At 37.2% G+C, this 6462-nt stretch overlaps 1 non-coding gene across 1 annotated transcript; it reads left to right on the forward strand.

Annotated features, from left to right (window-relative positions):
* Positions 1-4287: 4287 nt before the first annotated feature.
* Positions 4288-4354, forward strand: Trnan-guu (transfer RNA asparagine (anticodon GUU)). Its single transcript has one exon. It is a non-coding gene; the product is annotated as a tRNA-Asn (tRNA).
* Positions 4355-6462: the final 2108 nt, after the last annotated feature.

The raw sequence follows: 6462 nt of genomic DNA on the forward strand, positions 1-6462 counted from the left end.
TGTTTCTCAAGCTATTCCATGAGTAGAAAAAAGAATTTTACCAAATTCTTGTATGAAGGCAGTATTTCCCTGATACTAAAACCAGATAACCACACAATAAAACATAAAATTATAAACCAATCTCCCTAATGTACATAAATACAAACTAGTTATATAAACCAAATTTAATAGCATATCAAAGATGTTATTCATTATTTTCAAGTTGGTTTCATTCCAGAGTTGCGGGGACAGGTCAACATATAGAAATCAATACATTTAACATATCACGTAAATGGAATCAATGACAAAAACATGATTATCTGACTTGATGCAGAAAAGGCTTTTGACAAAAATCCAAAATCATGATAAAAAAAACTTGAAAGTAATGTACTTCAACAAAATAAAGGCTATATATGGTAAACCTATGGCAAAGATTATACTAAATGGGAAAAAACCCTCAAAAGTATCTCCACTACAGTCAGGAACAATGCAAGAGTGTTCATTTCTTCACTCTTACTAAATATTGTACTTGAAATCTTTGCTAGAGCAATAAGACAGGAGAAGAAAATAAAAGCATAGGAGTAGGAAAAGCAGATTCTAAAATATCTTTATTTGAAGATTATATGTTCCTAGACATAAGAGTCCCTAAATCTTTCACCAGAAAACTCCTACAGCTGATAAAGTATTTCAGCAAAGTGGCAGTATATAAAATTAATAAGCAAAAATCAATTATTGCTCTATATAGCAACAGCCATATTAAGAAATAAATCAGAAAAACGATCCCCTTCACATCGTCTCAAAAATGTAAAATATCTGGCTGGTGACCCCTTTCTGCGTTTCCTTCTAGCAGGTGGTGATGGCCTTTAATCCCAGCACTCGGGAGGCAAAGAGGCAAGTGGATCTCTGAGTTCTAGACCAACCTAGTGTAGAGAGCAAGTTCCAGGACAATCATGGCTACACAGAGAAACCCTGTTTTTTTTTTTTTTGTTTGTTTGTTTGTTTGTTTATTTAAAAAAAACAAACTAAACAAACAAAACCCTTCTAGCATATCCCCAGGCCTTTGTGACTCAACCAAACTGTTAAAACCTCTTTCTACCAGGAATCTAAGCTGCCACACTAGGCTGGGGAAGAAGGGGGAACCATCCTCCTCCTCCCTGTCCTCCATTCCGGCCTCTTCGGACTTACCCTTGGTCCTGCAACAGCCTGCCCTACTCCCAGACTACCTCATCCTCTTGGGACCCACGGTCCCCCTGGCTCGTCCCGCTGACCCTCTCAGTTTTTTCTTCCAGCGCGTCTTCAGTTCTTTGTGACTCACCACAAACCTGCAGAAAGAGGGAAGCCACAGCCTCCACACTCGGCTGAGACTCGGGGATCCCACAGCCTCCACCTTTGGCTGGGACCCAGATGAGGCAACAGCAACCAAGGATGGAACAGCCAGACAACAAAGGCCAGACCGGATGTCTACACCAAGACACACCTCAAACATCAGTAACTCCAGATGCCTGGATCCCAGCAAAAAACCAAAACAACCAAGGTAAAACATCTCCTCCAGAAACCAGCAATCCTACTGAATTAGGCCGAGACAAGCAACTTAGCTGAAGCACAAGACAAGAATTTCAAAATGGTGCTTATGAATATGTTCAAAGACCATGAAGAGAATATGGATGCCTTAATGAGGACCATGAAAGCACCGCTGAATGAAATAATGAAAACAATTCAAAACATCAAAATAGATTTAACAAAGAAGTAGATTCAATAAAGAGAACCTCTACTAAAATAAAACTGGGAATGAAAAACCCAGGATGTTAAGTGAAAACCTCCAGAGTAAACCTTACCAACAGATTAAAAGGTGTGGAAAAGAGAATTCCATGTCTTGAAGACAAAATAGAAGAAATAACTAATTCAGTCAAAGAAAATATAAAATCTACAAACTCCAGTCACAAAACATCCAGGAAATATGGAACACTAGGGAAAGACCAAATCTATGAATAATAGGTATACCAGAAGGAGAAAAAAAACAAGGCAAAGGCAAAGAAAATACTTTCAACTAAATCATAGAAGAAATTTTCCCCATGCTGAAAAAAAAGAGATGCCTCTTAAGGTACAAGAGACATATGGAACACCAAATAGACAGAACAAGGAAAGAATTTTACCACAACACCTAACAATCAAAATATTAGATGTACAGAAGAAATAATATTAAAAGCTGTAAAAGACAACATATAAAGGCAGACCTATTCTTAATGGAGAAATCCAAAAGAGCTGAATAAAAAACTCTGAGAGGACAAATGCCTACCATACTACCATACCCAGCAAAATTATCAATCACAATTGACAGAGAATGAAAAATATTTCATTAAGAAAGAAAATCCCTCAGCTGGACAATAGTGGTGCACACCTTTAATCCTAGCACTTGGGAGGCAGAGGCAGGTGGATCTCTATGAGTTGGAGGCCACTCTGGTGTACAGAGCGAGTTCCAGGATAGCCAGGACTGTTACACAGAGAAACCCTGCCTCAAAACACAAACAAATCAAATCAAATGGACCTAATAAACATCTACAGAACATTGCACCCAAACACTAAAGCACATGCTTTCTTCCCAGCAGCCCATGGAACTTTCTCCCAAACTGATGACGTATTAGAACAGAAAACAAGTCTCAAGAAAAGATGAAATAATGTCAGCCTATCTGACCACCATCCACTAAAGTTGGTTATCAACAACAGCAATGACAAAGTACAAAACTCAGAGAACATGAACAACTCTACTGAATGAAAATTGTGTCAAGACAGAAGCCAAGAAGAAAATGTAAAACTTTCTAGAATTGAATAAAAATGAAAACACAACATACCAAACCTATGGGTTATAATGAAGACAGCCATAGCACTAAAGGTCTACACAAAAAATAAATAAAATTTAAAATCTGGAGAAATTCCATATTAACGATGCACTCTAGGAAAACAAAAAGGATTAATACCCCCGAAGAATAGAGAAGAAGAAATGATCAGTCTCAGGGCTGAAATCCATAAAGTAGAAACATACAAACATGAGAACAATACAAAGAATCAATTAAACGAAGAGTTGGTCCTTTGAAAAGATCAACAAGATTAACAAACCTGTAGCTAAATTAACCAAAAGGCAGAGAGAAAAGATGGAAAGGAAAATAAAATTAGGGATGGAAATGGAAATATTACAATAAACACAGAGGAAAGAGAATCGTAAGGATATACTTTAAAATCTGTTCTCCACCAAACTGCAAAACCAAGAGAAATGGACACATTTCTTGATCTCCGTGATCTACCAGAGTTAAATCGAGATAAAATCAACAGTTTAAACATCCTCTTGTGAAACAGAAGCAGTAACTAAAAACCTCCCAGCTAAAACCACCTCAGGGCCAAATGGATTCAGTGCAGAACTAACATTAATACTTCTCAAATTATTCCACCAAATAAAAACTGAAGGAATGTTTCCTAATTCTTTTTACAAAGCTACTATTACCCTGAAACCAAACCACACACAGACCCCCCAAAAACAAAATTGCACTAATATCCCTTATGAACATAGACACAAAAGTTCTCAATTTGGTTTCTTGCAAACCAAATCCAAGAACACATCATCAAAAAGATCATCTACCATGGTCAAGTTGGCTTTAACCCAGAGATTTAGGGATAGTTCAACATGTATAAATTAATAAATTTAATGCACCACATAAACAGACTGAAAGACAAAAACCACATGATCATCTCATTAGTTGCAGAAAAGGCCTTTGACAAAATCCAACATTTTTTCATGATGAAAGTCCTAGAGAGACAAGGAATAAAAAGCACATATTTCAACATAAAAAAGGCAGTTTACAACAAGCCCACAGCCAACATCATCCTAAACAGAGAGATGCTCAAAGCATTTTCACTAAAACCAGAAACAAGATCATGTTGTCTATTCTCTCCATACATATTAAAGTCTTAGCCTGACCAGTAAGACAACTGAAGGGGATCAAGGGGATACAAGTTGGGAAGAAAAAAAATCAACGTATTCTTACTTGCAGTTGATATTATTTTATACATAAAGGATCCTAAGGACTCTATAAGGAAACACATACAGCTAATAAATAATTTCAGCAAAGTATCAGGATATAACATTAGCACACAAAAATTAGTAACCTTCCTATATACAAATGACAGACTGGAAGGAAGAAATCAGAGAAACAGTGCCTTTCACAAGAGCCTCAAAAAAAAAAAATACCTTGGGGTAACTCTAACCAAGCAAGTGAAAGATCTGTATAATAAAAAATGTAAGATGGGAGCTGGAGAGATGGCTCAGTGGTTAAGAGCACTGGACTGTTCTTCCAGAGGACCTGGGTTCAATTCCCAGCACCCACATGGCAGCTCAAACTGTGTGTAATTCCAGTTCCAGGTAATCTGACAGCTTCACACAGACACACATGCAGGCAAAACACCAATGCACATAAAAATAAAAAAATAAATAAGTCATCCAAAACTGTAAGACACTGAAGAAAGAAATTGAAGAAGATATCAGAAAATGGAAAGATCTCCCATGATCATGGATCAATAGGATTAATATAGTGAAAATGCCTATCTACCAAAGGCAATCTACAGATTCAATACAATCACCATCAAAATTCCAACAATTCTTAATAAAAATTGGATAACAAAAACTTTCATATGGAAACATAAAGAACTCAGGATATCTTTTAAAAATTCTAAATAATAAAAAGAACACTTGAAGATTTCACTATCCCAGATTTCAATTTGTGTTACAGAGCTATAGTAATAAAAACAGCATGTCATCAAAACAGACATGTTGATCAATGGAATCAAATTAATGACCCAGATGTAAGTCTACACATCCACAGACACCCGAGTTTTGACAAAGAAGCCAAAAGTACACCATGGAGTGTAGCTGGAGGGCTTCTCTCCAGGTCCCCAAAGCCCCGCAGTCCCACAATCCACGTATAAAATAATCACTCAGACGCTTATATCACTTATAAACTGTATGGCCATGGCAGGCTTCTTGCTAACTGTTCTTTTATCTTAAATTAACCCATTTTTATAAATCTATAGCTTGCCACGTGGCTGGTGGCTTACCGGCATCTTTACATGTTCTTCTCCTGGCGGTGGCTGCAGTGTCCCTCCCCCCTTCTTCCTGTTTCCCCAATTCTCCTCTCTCTTTGTCCCGCCTATACTTCCTGCCTGGTCACTGGCCATCAGTGTTTTATTTACATAGAGTAATATCCACAGCACTTCCCCTTTTCTTCTTTTTTTAAAAAGGAAGGTTTTAACTTTAACATAGTAAAATTACATATAACAAAACAATTATCGAGCAAGAATTACAGTTACAATATTAAAGAAGTTGTCCTATCTATCTTATATTTGTGAGTTTAAGGTTTTATATCTAACTTATCTTTTATCATAACTGAGGAAATTACAACTATCTAGTTTTCAACCACATCAAAGACCTGAGAAGGAAGATAATGGTACCTGAGAAATGGTAGATGGATGCAAGCAACTTTCGGGAATCTTGCAAGATTAGACCAAGACAGCTGGCAGCCTGGACAGTCACCTATTGTTTTTCAGCATTATTGGTGCATTCAAATTGGCTACAGGCCTAGAGTATCTGACAGACCATTTTCAGAAGCAGGAATTCTGAAAGACCATCTTACCCTGTCTTGGCAGAGTACAGTGGTCGCTTTCCTTGTGTCCCGCTTGTCCAGGAAGGACAGCATTGCATTTGTACTGTCAGCCGTCAAGGCAAGGGCAGTTCTTTGCCCAGTAGGCCATTTTGTGCCAAGAAGACAAACTTCCAAATGGAAATGTCTTAGAAGTCCAACATTCTCTCGGGATCAAATTGGTGCAGCCAGGAGCAATTGTGTCTCATGTCAACAGAATTCTAAGTTATTTAAATGCCATATTCTCTAGGTCTATGAAGTGTTTGAAGATTACCTATCTATCTGAAATATATCTATGTATACCTAGAAGACTTAACTAACATGGTTACAAATATGATTATCATAAAAAAAAGACAGCATCTTCGACAAATGGTACTTATCAAACTGGATGTCTGCATGCAGAAGAATGAGAATAGATCCACTATTTACCACCCTGTACAAAACTCAACTCCAATAGAACAAAGACATCAGCATAAAACCAGATACACTAAATCTGACAGATGAGAAAGTGAAGAACAGTCTTGAACTTACTGGCACAGGAACGGACATTCTAAACTGAACACTGATAACACAGGCACTAAGATCAATAATTACTGTATAGGACCTCATGAAACTGAAAATCTTGTACAGCAAAGGACATCATCATTTGAGCAAAGTGGCAGCCTACAGAGTGTTAAAAAAAATCTTTACCAATTAGACATCTGAGAGGGTTAATAGCTAGAATGTATAAAGGACTAGAAAAAAAAATTGAACATTTCCAAGTAGTGGTGGTGCACACCTTTAATTCCAGCACTCGGGA

This window comes from Peromyscus maniculatus, chromosome 20, assembly GCF_049852395.1.
Source record: "Peromyscus maniculatus bairdii isolate BWxNUB_F1_BW_parent chromosome 20, HU_Pman_BW_mat_3.1, whole genome shotgun sequence".
In the NCBI taxonomy this organism is placed as follows: domain Eukaryota; kingdom Metazoa; phylum Chordata; class Mammalia; order Rodentia; family Cricetidae; genus Peromyscus; species Peromyscus maniculatus.